The sequence below is a fragment of the Periophthalmus magnuspinnatus genome, chromosome 20 (genome assembly GCF_009829125.3).
Source record: "Periophthalmus magnuspinnatus isolate fPerMag1 chromosome 20, fPerMag1.2.pri, whole genome shotgun sequence".
In the NCBI taxonomy this organism is placed as follows: domain Eukaryota; kingdom Metazoa; phylum Chordata; class Actinopteri; order Gobiiformes; family Gobiidae; genus Periophthalmus; species Periophthalmus magnuspinnatus.
The window spans coordinates 24,182,537-24,196,638 of NC_047145.1; the positions used below are offsets into that span (position 1 = coordinate 24,182,537).

The following is a 14,102-nucleotide window of genomic DNA, read 5'->3' on the forward strand; positions in this document are numbered from 1 at the left end:
AGGCCGTCTATTGCAGCGTCTACTTCAAACTTGTGGGACAAAATCTATTCACGTAATTCACCTGTACATGTGTGCGTGTGTGTGGACAGGAACACTTCACCTGTACGTGTGTGTGTGTGTGTGGACAGGGACACTTCACCTGTACGTGTGGGGGTGTGTGTGTGTGTGGACAGGGACACTTCACCTGTTGGGGTGTGTGTGTGTGTGTGTGTGGACAGGGACACTTCACCTGTACATGTGTGTGTGGACATGTGTCTTCAGGTATCCTCTGTGCTGTATTCGCTTGTCTCCGGTGCAGCGCTGTCCCCGTGTGGACCATGAGGGGGCACTCTCCTGTTTCATGACTGATGTCAGAGAAACACTTCCTGCAATTTGTGGTTTTCCAACAAAAATCTCAACAAAATCATCTTTTACCACAACAACACTCAACCCTGCATCGAGACAGGTCTGAAACTAAGTCCTGGTTTAGTCCTGGTTCAGTACCTGGTTTAGTCCTGGTTCGGTCCTGGTTTAGTCCTGGTTGAGTCCTCGTTTAGTCCTGCATTTATCCTGGTTTAGTCTTGTTTTAGTCCTGCTTTAGTCCTGCTAGTCCTGTTTTTTTATTCCTCTTTGTTTTACTTTCCAGATTTCGAGTCCTTTAAACCTGAGTAACTTGTCCATGTCCCAACCGGTGCTGACCCAGCTGCCCCCGCCTCCTCCAACTCTTCCCCGTCTGACGAGGCCCGTTTTCGGGTCACAACCTGCCCCAGCTCCTCCTCTCTCCTTCACCTCTGATTCTTTCTCCTTCCAGCGTTCTAGCTCCAATCCCACACTAAACTTCTCAGACGTCTTTAAACCAGCGTCATCTGTCAACACATTTTTCACTGTTTTTGAGGCAAATTCCTCCTCTCCATCTTCTCCCAGACTGTTCCAGCAAGAAAAAACTAAATTTGTCCCAATTTTTAGGAGCAAACCCCCATCTCAGCTTGTCAATGTCGCACTTCTGAAGGCAAAAAAGCAAAACATAGAAAGACTCTTGCATACATCTACTCCAAACGCACAGAACTCCAAACACATTCCGATGTTTGTTCCCAAGATTTCATCAGGGGTGAAGAAATCTTTCAATGTGAAGCGGATTCGGACATTCAGCCCCAAAAAACAGATGAAACCAGCGCTGATCGTGACTCCAGAGGGGAAGGCAGGAAAAGAAAAGAAAAAGTCCAAAGCAGCCGTGAAATTCAACCTGGAGGAGATCGAGAAGACAGCGCCCAAATGCAACAGAAAGGTGACAGATCCTGAACATTTAAATTTGACTAATCTATGAATTATCTATATCTTTAGTCCTGGTTCAGTTCTGGTTCAGTTCTGGTTCAGTTCTGGTTCAGTTCTGGTTCAGTTCTGGTTCAGTCTTGGTTTTGTTTTGGTTCAGGCCCTATGCATTCCTGGTTTGGTCTTAGTTTGGTCCTGATCTTGACCTAGTTTAGACCTGGTTTAGACCCTGTGGAGTCCTGGTTTGGTCTTGGTTTAGTCCTGTCAAATAGTTTCCATGGGTTTGTTATGAGTACTGCTCTAAACGGGAGCAGTCTCATAAAGTCCAACATCTCGTTAAATATTTTTATTGTGTTTGTTTTAGGGAGAAGAAAAGCCCAAACCTGCCACAGCCGCCAAGGAGGTGGATGTGGAGAAGATGGCCAGAAACAAACAGGTCCAATTCGGGTTTATGTGAGGATTAAAGGAGCTGTAACTGATTTCCCTGATGTATTTGAGCAGTGCTTGTTCAGTCTTGGTTTAGTCCTGGTTTAAGGGTGACGTCATACTCCCTTATTCCACATCTTTATGCAGTCTATGGTTTTCCTGGTTTTCTGTCTAAAGCATGCAGAATAATCCCCCCCCCCCCAGCGAGGTACTCCTGGCTCAGATGTGCTTACTGCACTTAAGGCTTAAAAGCTACATTATACAAATTTCTGGAGATGGTATGTCACCTGCATGATTCCATTGAAATAGAAAGTTAATACCTTACCGAGGAACATTCTCCATGGAGATAGATACTTTTAATGTCATACTGCAGACGAATACAGCTAAAGGGGCAACATTTCCATGAAAACAGCAGGAGTCAGGTTTGTGGAGATGCAAGCCCACAATAAGGACATGTGTTTTTCAGTCTAATAAACACAACCATGCTTTTATTTTGGTCTACTTTAGCTAAAAAGTTACATAATGTGGCTTTAAGGATGGGTCAAGTGCAGAGGACACATTTGATAAAACATTAAAATAAATTAAATGTTTTTAGGCACAGGGCGAGTTAAAGACCAAATCTGCTCTCAAGGTTACCATTAAGGAGCAAGCGACTAAAAACCTCCAGGTGAGAATAACACTGGTTTACTGGATCAGTCCTGGTTCAGTCCTGGTTTTGTTCTGATTTAGTCTTGGTATCATTCTGGTTTAGTCCTGGTTTAGTCTTAGTTCGGTTCTGGTTCAGTTATGGTTCAGTCCGGGTTTAGGTTAGACCCCTGAGGTCCTACTCTGTCTTATAGTGTTGTATGAACTTGATCCAGGCTCAAATAGTTTCCATGGGTTTGTTATGAGTTTGTTATGAGGTTTATGTTAAGAGATTTTACGGCTCTAAACGGGAGCAGTCTCGTAAAGTCCAACATCTCATTAAATGTTTTTATTGTGTTTGTTTTAGGGAGAAGAAAAACCCAAACCTGCCAGAGCCGCCAAGGAGGTGGATGTGGAGAAGATGGCCAGAAACAACCAGGTCCAAATGGGGTTTATTAGAAGATTAAAGGGGCTAGTTCAGTCCTGATTCAGTCCCTGTTTAGTCGGAGTTTACTTCTGGTTTAGTCCTGGTTTCGTCCTGGTTTAGTCTTGGTTTAGTCCTGGTTTAGTACCTGATGTAGTCCTGATTCCGTCCTTGGTTAGAATGGGTTTAGACCAGACATGGGCAAACTACGGCCCTGGGGCCACACGCGGCCCGTTGGCCTTATTAATCCGGCCCGTCGAACATGACCAAATTATATTAAAATTGATAAGGATAAACCTTGTTCAATTTACCTTTTCAACAAGATGTTGATCTTTTGGCACTTGATAAAACTGAATGTGAGGTTTTCTGCTGCTTTACTTAACTGAAATTTAATAAATTAATTATTAATTTAATTAATGCATTTGGAAAACAATTCCCAAGAGATTGACAGGCAGATCGGTGCAGCTTCTGCAGTAATGCGGTCGCTGTATCGGTCTGTGGTAAAGAAAATTTACTGGTCAATCTACGGTCCTACCTTGACCTATGGTCATGAGCTTTGGGTAATGACCGAAAGGACAAGATCGCAGATACAAGTGGCCGAAATGGGTTTCCTCCGCAGGGCGGCTGGGCGCTCCCTTAGAGATAGAGTGAGGAGCTAGGTCACATGGGAGGAGATCAGAGTAGAGCCGCTGCTCCTCCACGTCAACAGGAGCCAGCTGGCTGAGCCAGGATGCCTCCAGGGCACCTCCCTAGAGAGGTGTTCTGGGCATGTCCCACCGGGAGGAGACCCCAGGGAAGACCAGGACACGCTGGAGGGACTATGTCTCTCGGCTGGCCTGAGAACACCTTGGGGTCCCACCATAGGAGCTGGAGGACGTGTCTGTGGTGAGAGAAGTCTGGCAGTCCCTGCTTAGACTGCTGCCCCCGCGACCCGGTCCCGGAAAAGCGGAAGAAAATGGATGGATGGAAAACAATTTGTACAATGAGCCTTGCATATTCATGCTTTGCTACATGTTACAGGCCAAATCTCAAATGCAATATATACATATATATATATATCCTGGCCCTCTGTCAAATTTTAGAACCCACTGTGGCCCATGTGTCAAAAAGTTTTCCCACCCCTGATTTAGACCTTTTTTAGACCTGGATTAGTCCTGGTTTAGTCCTGGTTTAGTCCTGGTTTAGTCCTGGCTCAGTCTTGAAGAAAAGCCCAAATCTGCCAGAGCCGTGAAGGAGGTGCATGTGGAGTGTATGGTCTGGAATGTTCAGATTCAAATGGGGTATATGTGAGAATTCAAGGGGCTAAGTAGGATGCCCTGAATGCATAAGGTAAGTGAGGAGCAATTTTGGACAAAAATTTTTTTTGGCCTTTTTAAGACAGTAAAAATGAGGTACACGTCCTTTAATAGGAGGGTGTAGATATATGTCTGTGGAGCTCTGGCAGGTTTGACCCAGAGACACTAAGGGATGGGGCAGATACAGAGGACTAATTTTCCTGTAAATGTTTCTTAAACGTTTCATATTTGACGTTGAATTCTTGTGCTGATTTATGGTGGTTCTTTATGGAGTCTTTCAAAGTGTTTTGTTACAGGCTAGTGTGGGTTTGCTCAGATTAAACACGATATTTGAGATTTATAAAGGACTAAAAAGTGTTGGAGAGCACATTAATCGTCTGAGGAACAATGGGAATCCCAGAACTGAGATGAATGAGGAGGAAAAACTCCAGACAGCAAAGTAAAAACAACATAAATCTGAATGTAACTGTCCAAAAGAGAGATACTGGGGAAGGGACTGGGCCAGGACTAAACCAGGACTAACACAGGACTAAACCAGGACTAACACAGGATTAAAACAGGACTAAACCAGAACTAAAACAGGACTAAAACAGGACTAAACCAGGACTAAACCAGGACTAAACCAAGACTAACACAGGACTAAACCAGGATTAAAACAGGACTAAACCAGAACTAAAACAGGACTAAACCAGGACTAAACCAAGACTAACACAGGACTAAACCAGGATTAAAACTGGACTAAAACAGGACTAAACCAGGACTAACACAGGACTAAACCGGGACTAAAACAGGACTAAACCGGGACTTAAACAGGACTAACACAGGACTAACACAGGACTAAACCAGAACTAAAACAGGACTAAACCAGCACTAAAACAGGGCTAAACCAGGACTAAACCAGAACTAACACAGGACTAAAACAGAACTAAACCAGGACTAAAACAGGACAAAACCAGGACTAAACCAGGACTAAACCAAGACTAACACAGGACTAAACCAGGATTAAAACTGGACTAAAACAGGACTAACACAGGACTAAAACAGGACTAAACCGGGACTTAAACAGGACTAACACAGGACTAAACCAGAACTAAAACAGGACTAAACCAGGACTAAACCAGGACTAAACCAAGACTAACACAGGACTAAACCAGGACTAAACCAGGATTAAAACAGGACTAAACCAGAACTAAAACAGGACTAAACCAAGACTAACACAGGACTAAACCAGGACTAAACCAGGATTAAAACTGGACTAAAACAGGACTAACACAGGACTAAACCGGGACTAAAACAGGACTAAACCAGAACTAAAACAGGACTAAACCAGGACTAAAACAGGGCTAAACCAGGACTAAACCAGGACTAACACAGGACTAAACCAGGACTAAAACAGGACTAAACCAGGACTAAACCAAGACTAACACAGGACTAAACCAGGATTAAAACTGGACTAAAACAGGACTAAACCAGGACTAAACCAAGACTAACACAGGACTAAACCAGGATTAAAACTGGACTAAAACAGGACTAAACCAGGACTAACACAGGACTAAACCGGGACTAAAACAGGACTAAACCGGGACTTAAACAGGACTAACACAGGACTAAACCAGAACTAAAACAGGACTAAACCAGGACTAAACCAAGACTAACACAGGACTAAACCAGGACTAAACCAGGATTAAAACAGGACTAAACCAGAACTAAAACAGGACTAAACCAGGACTAAACCAGGACTAAACCAGGACTAACACAGGACTAAACCAGGACTAAACCAGGATTAAAACTGGACTAAAACAGGACTAAACCAGGACTAACACAGGACTAAACCGGGACTAAAACAGGACTAAACCGGGACTTAAACAGGACTAACACAGGACTAACACAGGACTAAACCAGAACTAAAACAGGACTAAACCAGCACTAAAACAGGGCTAAACCAGGACTAAACCAGAACTAACACAGGACTAAAACAGAACTAAACCAGGACTAAAACAGGACTAAAACAGGACAAAACCAGGACTAAACCAGGACTAAACCAAGACTAACACAGGACTAAACCAGGATTAAAACTGGACTAAAACAGGACTAACACAGGACTAAAACAGGACTAAACCGGGACTTAAACAGGACTAACACAGGACTAAACCAGAACTAAAACAGGACTAAACCAGGACTAAACCAGGACTAAACCAAGACTAACACAGGACTAAACCAGGATTAAAACAGGACTAAACCAGAACTAAACCAGGACTAAACCAAGACTAACACAGGACTAAACCAGGACTAAACCAGGATTAAAACAGGACTAAACCAGAACTAAAACAGGACTAAACCAAGACTAACACAGGACTAAACCAGGACTAAACCAGGATTAAAACTGGACTAAAACAGGACTAAACCAGGACTAACACAGGACTAAACCGGGACTAAAACAGGACTAAACCAGAACTAAAACAGGACTAAACCAGGACTAAAACAGGGCTAAACCAGGACTAAACCAGGACTAACACAGGACTAAACCAGGACTAAAACAGGACTAAACCAGGACTAAACCAAGACTAACACAGGACTAAACCAGGATTAAAACTGGACTAAAACAGGACTAAACCAGGACTAAACCAAGACTAACACAGGACTAAACCAGGATTAAAACTGGACTAAAACAGGACTAAACCAGGACTAACACAGGACTAAACCGGGACTAAAACAGGACTAAACCGGGACTTAAACAGGACTAACACAGGACTAAACCAGAACTAAAACAGGACTAAACCAGGACTAAACCAGGACTAAACCAAGACTAACACAGGACTAAACCAGGACTAAACCAGGATTAAAACAGGACTAAACCAGAACTAAAACAGGACTAAACCAGGACTAAACCAGGACTAAACCAGGACTAAACCAGGACTAACACAGGACTAAACCAGGACTAAACCAGGATTAAAACTGGACTAAAACAGGACTAAACCAGGACTAACACAGGACTAAACCGGGACTAAAACAGGACTAACACAGGACTAAACCAGGACTAAAACAGGGCTAAACCAGGACTAAACCAGGACTAACACAGGACTAAAACAGAACTAAACCAGGACTAAAACAGGACTAAAACAGGGCTAAACCAGGACTAAAACAGGACTAAACCAGGACTAACAGGGCTAAAACAGGACTAACACAGGACTAAAACAGAACTAAATCAGGACTAAATCAGGACTAAACCAGTACTACCCCAAAACTAAAACAAAAGTAAGGGTTTAACCAATGAAGGTGCTTTTGAAAATAATCCTTTCTCTTTGTCCTGTGTTTTCTCCTCTCATTGTCTCCTCTCTCCCAGGGCTGTACTGGCCATGTGCCTCCAGCTGCTGCTGGTACTGATCCTGTTCATTGAAAGTTCACTGAAATTAAGGCATTTTGTAACACTGGTTTTGGTTTAAGCCCCTGAAGGCATTTTACACTCCTCAATCTTCACACCAGTCTTTACTTTACATCGAATTGCCTCATATTTGCTTTGTCCTCTAGGGTATTTCTTATGTGATTTCAGCAAAGGAGCAAAGTTGTATTATCTATTATCTAAGTAACATGAAACATGGGTTCATTGTGACACAAACGTGTGAAGCCTGCAGTGTTTTAGCGCTCAGACTGGGGGCACAAACTCTCGGAGGCCTAACAGGCCTAACCTGTTAAACTTATTTGATTCATTCTTGCCAATAATCATAATTTAAAAAAAACAACTGTTAATCTAAAACGACTGAATTTAGTTTTCACAATTTGATGTTTTGCTCCCAAAAAGGCAGGAGTCACAGTCATCATCTCAAGCCACGATGAAGCTTCCTACTTGTGAGCGAAACATCAGCTTCTTGAAAAGTTGTTTTAGTTTAACTTGTTGATAATATCTTATTCTTGGTGCTCTCTTGCCTCAATTATTACATAACACTGTCCAGCCCTGTTCTCTCCTCATTTGTCTCCTTGTCTTCTAACTCCTTGTTTCCTTGTCTCCTTCAGCTTTCCCGGGTCAGTTCAATGAAGATGCAGCAGTGGCTTCTCCTTTTTCCTTGTCTCCTCTTTCCTACGTCCACTCTCCTTGTCTCCTCTCTTGTCTCCTCTCTCCCTGTCTCCTCTCTACTAACTCCTCTGTCCTTGTCTCCTTCAGCTCTCCACAGTGCTTTCACTGAAGATGCTGCAGCGGCTTCTCTCTCTTTGTCTCCTTTCTACTTGTCTCCTCATTTGTCTCCTCCTTCCTAACTCCTCGTTTCCTTGTTTCCTTCAGCTGTCCCGGGTCAGTTCGGTGAAGATGCTGCAGTGGCTTCGTGGTCAAGGGTTGAACGTCCAGAACAAACTGCCCAAAGACCAGCTCATGCTCAAAGTGATGGGCTTTTTAGCAGAGAACTGAAGACCCAGGCAAGTCTGGGCTGAACTGGGTCTAGACCAGGACTACAACAGAACTGAACCAGGACTCAGCCAGATCTAGGCCAGGATCACAACAGAAGTATGACAGGGCTAAACCAGGAATGAACCCAAACTATGTCAGGTTTGAGCCAGGACTAAAAGAGGACTGAAGCAGGACTAAACCAGGACTGAACGAGGACTGAATCAGATCCAGACCAGGATCACAACAGGACTATGACAGGGCTATACCGGGATTGAACCCAAACTATGTCAGGTTTAAACCTGGACTAAAAGAGGCCTGAAGCAGGTCTAAACCAGCACTGGAACAGGACCAAACTAAGTCCAAACTGGGACTAAACCAAGGACTGTTTTGTTTTTGCGTGTTGTGCTTGTTGATTGTTCAAACTGATATATTTATTACTCATTATTTATTGATATTGATATTTGAATTACAACTTCATATTTATATGAATATACATCTTAAAGTTTATTTATTAAATGGTTGTACTTTTTTCTTCCTGATCTGACTCCTGATTTTGACAAATTTTCACTTTCTAAAAATTCTGTTGTTTAAAATAGTGTCTCAATTTCCACGTCTTCTCTTCATCTTTTGTTCGTCTGTCGTGCGGTTCCATTGTGTTATACTGTGATGCGTTTCTTCCTCGTGGTTTCTTATTGTGAGGTGTTTGAGGAGCAGCGTAAACACTGGGACAATATTACATGCCCAAGGGGACAGGAATGAACCAGAACTAAACCAGTATTAAACCAACACAGAACTAGACTAAAGCAGGGTTGAACCAGGCCTAAACCAGGACCAAACCGGGAATGAACCAGGACTAAACCGGGGATGAATCAGGACCAAGAACAGTACTGAATAAAGACTGAATCAGGACCAGAGAGTATGACATCATCACATTCTAGGATCTGAAGCACAAATACAGAAATAAAGCACAGCAGTTAGCAGTAGAATTCTCACTGACGATGGTATAACAGGGTTCATTTTAGCTGCTTCCATCTGTATTAAATATTATTGGCTTATAGAATGTTGTGATGTCATCTGAAAGACAGCGATTCATTGCACAACTGATCTTTGATTTATTATTAATATTGGTAGAATGTGAAATTGCTTTGTCTAAAAGCAGAAGATATGAAACTGTTTTTGCGGCTGGAGTCCTGCTTTAGGGTCCCTCCTCCTCCTCGGCAGCTGTGTCCCATGCACCTGTGCCGAAACCTGACCTGCGTTTGGGGAATATTCCTTCATCTTGGGGAAAGATGGGCGTAATAGAAGCTCCGCCATTTTATATTGCCATATGACGATCAGTAACAGCTGCACAGCTTTAGGATGTCCAAAGCTTCTGGGAACAAGACAAATACAATTTCACACGAGTGTTATTGAAAAAGACAAAGAGCTCCTCTGTCATGGACAGATTTATCTCTGCAATAAACCGCTTTATGATATGTGGGATTTTTGCTGCATTCATGTGGTCCTCTAGAACTCTGGATTCCAAGATTTAATTAAGCAGTTGTAGTCTTGGCTCTTTGTGGTGCAGATCTTTTGCTCTTATGATCTGGATAACTAACAGTTAACCCCTAAATGTAATAACGTTTAGTCAAAGAGCTCAAATATATGTGGCCAATTGGTTCATCTGCACAGAGCAGGTGAGCTCAGGTGTGGACGTCCTTCCCGAGTTGTATTTCCAACTTGTGCAAATGTTCATGTGCATTTTTCAACGCGAAAATTTTTTTTTCTAAGTTCTCAAGGACCACATGAAGGCAGTATTTATGTATATCACAGGGTTTCAGATGACATGTCACTGACAACATGTTAAACACTTTATAAATGAGGTGAAAACTTCACAGAAGCCACACAAGCAAGACGATACCAGATGAAAAAGAATATCGGACCATTCCTTCAAAGAGTGTCAGGTCATGGTCTCACCTGTGTAAAGTGTGTCAAAGCTTCAATGCCTCAAACCTCAGTGTCTATCTCCCCAAGTTCACAGGAAAGTTATCAACACTGAACCAGGTCTAAACCAGGACTGAACCAGGACTTAACCCGAACTGAACCAGGACTGAACTAGGTTTAAGCCAGGACTGAACCAGGATTAAACCCGGACTGAATGAGGACTGAATTAGGTCAAAGCCAGGACTAAACCAGGTCTGAACCAGGACATGACCAGGTCTCAACTATGTCTAAGCCAGGACTAAACCAGGACAAAACGAGGACTAAACCAGTGCTGAACCTGGACTGAAGCCGGACTGAACTAGGAGGGAACTAGGTCTAAACCAGGGCTTCACCAGGATGCAAGCTATTGCGCTGCTTGTGCTGTTGAAGGGTTGTGTGTGCGATCTGATTGGGTGCATTGAACCAGGACCAGACTGGGATCTCGCTGGCCCAGCCGAGACTCCAGACCAGAGTCCAGAACCTGGACACGACAGTGGCTCAGCTGCAGAGTAAGTTACCAAATACAGAGATCATCTATGAATCTAACTGTTGACTTAATCAGTTATTTTAGAGGGATATTTTTTATGTAATTCATCTAAGCAGAAAAAACATGGAGGATAGAAGAGCATCTGACACACAGCGATACAGGAGGATGGGAGGGCATCTGACACACAGCGATACAGGAGGATGGGAGGGCATCTGAAACACAGCGATACAGGAGGATGGGAGGGCATCTGACACACAGCAATACAGGAGGATGGGAGGGCATCTGACACACAGCGATACAGGAGGATGGGAGGGCATCTGACACACAGCGATACAGGAGGATGGGAGGGCATCTGACACAGCGATACAGGAGGATGGGAGGGCATCTGACACACAGCGATACAGGAGGATGGGAGGGCATCTGACACAGGGATACAGGAGGATGGGAGGGCATCTGACACAGGGATACATGAGGGTGGGAGGACATCTGACACATTTATTTGTCCCCTCAGACTCCCTCGTGTGGCGTTCAGAGCTGCTATCTACTGAAAGAGACCGAGATGGCGCTGTCCGAGTGCCTCTGGAGGTGGGTGACAACATATTAACATGTTTCATAAGTTTCACTTTTGTTTTTGATGCTGTGAGTCTCCCCTCTCTTTGCTCTCTGTGCTAAATCACTCCCCATTCAGAGCTCTACCACAACACAATCAACTGCATCCCACTGATGAAACTACTGCACATCACATCAGATTTGTCAAGTTGCTGTGTACATTTTTGTATCATGCTTTTGTATATTTATGGAGAATTGTCCTGTGGGAGCATGGGTGATGTAGGCTTGTAGGCGGAGCCTTGGACAGAATTTTATAACTAGCCGTAAGGAGTGTTCAAATAGGACCCGGGAGAGATCACTAAAATTACTCAAACATGCATGGATGACATCTAAAACTTCTTCAGGCAGATTTTTGATGAGGGAGCGACATTATAACATGGTAGAAAGCTCCAAACTGTTAATCTGCCCCTGTGCCCATGAGCAAGGATTCTGTCTAAGAATGTAACCTTCTCAGTACATATCACCAACACTTCTCAAAACCAGGACTAAACACGAACTGTACCAGGACTAAACCTGGACTGAACCAGGACTAAACCAGAACCGAAGCAGGACTGGGCCAGGACTGTCATGACTGAACTGTTAAACCAGGATTAAACCATGACTAAGGTCTAATCCAGAACCAAACCAGGACTACGCTAGGACTAAACCAGGTCTAAAACCAGGTCTAAAACCAGGTCTAAAAAAGGTCTAAAACAAGGTTTAAAACCAGGTCTAAACCAGAACTGAAGCAAGACTAATCCAGGACTAAATCAGGTCTAAACCAGGTCTTTTTGCCGCATAGATGAGGACATGTATTTCCATGTTGAGCTAATGTTTGGACCAGAATTCTCCTGGTTTTGATCCAGAGCCACTGAAAAATGATGAGGTTGGGACTTGGATCAGACCTGCAGAAAGCTTGTCCAAGAGTCTGGACTTGATTAGGACCGGATCGGGTCTCTGTGGGGTTTATATTCAGGTTAGAGCTGTGTGTGGGTGCCTTATGGTGTGGACTACCACGACTACAGCAGAACTAAACCAAGACTGGTTGAGCTCTGCATATGTTCTGCTTTAGTTCTGCTGTAGTCCTGGTTTAGTCCTGGTTTAGTCCTGGTTCAGTCCTGGTCTGGACTTGATTAGGACCGGATTGGGTCTCTGTGTAGTTTATATTCAGGTTAGAGCTGCGTGTGGCTCTGTCTCATGGTGTGTATTGGATTTCACTGGAGACAGACTAAAGTGGGGTCTTGGATCAGGAGTTTGCACTAAACCAGGATCCGGGAGGGATTCACAACAGGACCAAACAGGACTGTAGTGTTCTTAGTCCTAGCTAAGACCTGGTTTAGTCCTACTTAAAACCTGGTTTAGCCCTGGTATAGTCCTGGTTTAGACCTGTTTTATTTTTTGTTTAGACATAGTGTAGATATGTTTTAGTCTTGTTTTAGACCTGGTTCAGTGCTGATTTGACATAATCAAATGCACCTCTTAGACGTCTATAACACAAACCAAGTGCTCCCTGCTCACCTCGAGGTGCAGACGCAACTCTGGACTCTGGGGCTCATTTTTCAGTTCACAGCTCGACTAATGAAGCAAATATTTATTAAACTTACACAGACTGAACCAAAGGAACGTCAAAATACTATACACCAGGACTACAGCGGAACTAAACCAGGACTACAGCGGGACTAAACCAGGACTACAGCAGAACTAATCCAGGACTACAGCGGAACTAATCCAGGACTACACTAGGACTACAGCGGAACTAAACCAGGACTACAACAGGACTAAACCAGGACTACAGCAGAACTAAACCAGGACTACAGCAGAACTAAATCCCTACAGTGGATCTACACCAAGCCTGGTAGAGATCTGCATATGTCCTTTTTTTAGTTCTGCTGTAGTCCTGGTTTAGTCCTGGTTCAGTCCTGGTTCAGTCCTGGTTCAGTCCTGGTTTAGTCCTGGTTTAGTCCTGGTTTAGTTCTGTTGACAGCATCATACATAGTTACATTAGGAGTAACAGAGAGTCATTGTGTAGTAGTTTCTGGATAAATGCTGATATTCCCTGAGTGGTTTTGACATTGGAGCAGGTGGTACAAGTCCCGTTTAGTTCCGGTCTTGGTCTCAGTCCAAATCTGGTCCTAATGATCCGGATCCGTCTCACATTACTTAGACGAGGCCCAGCTGTTTCTCTGCAACTGTCAGAACACAAGCGAATCAAACACACCTTCAACAGACAAGAGTTTACTCAAATCAAATGCACCTCATATGCACATGTGGAGAAGACAGGATATGAACCAGGACTGAACCTGGACTGAACCAGGACTGAACCAGGACTGAACCTGGACTGAACCAGGACTGAACCAGGACTGAACCAGGACTGAACCAGGACTGAACCAGGACTGAACCAGGACTGAACCTGGACTGAACCAGGACTGAACCTGGACTGAACCAGGACTGAACCAGGACTGAACCTGGACTGAACCAGCACTATACCAGACTAAATCAGGATTATACCAGGAGTAAATCATGACTATACCGCGGCTAAACTATGACTAAACCAGGAATAAACCGGGACTATACTGGGACTAAACCAGGGCCAAAGTAAGGCCTGATCTAAACTTGATTTATATGAGGAACTTAACACTAAACCAGGACTGAACTCTACAGAATAAATAT

At 43.7% G+C, this 14,102-nt stretch overlaps 1 long non-coding RNA gene across 1 annotated transcript in view; it reads right to left on the reverse strand.

Moving 5' to 3' along the window:
- Window positions 1-14,102, reverse strand: part of LOC129457242 (uncharacterized) — a 147,030-nt gene that overhangs the window by 70,519 nt on the left and 62,409 nt on the right. The gene's annotated exons all lie outside the window — the stretch shown is intronic.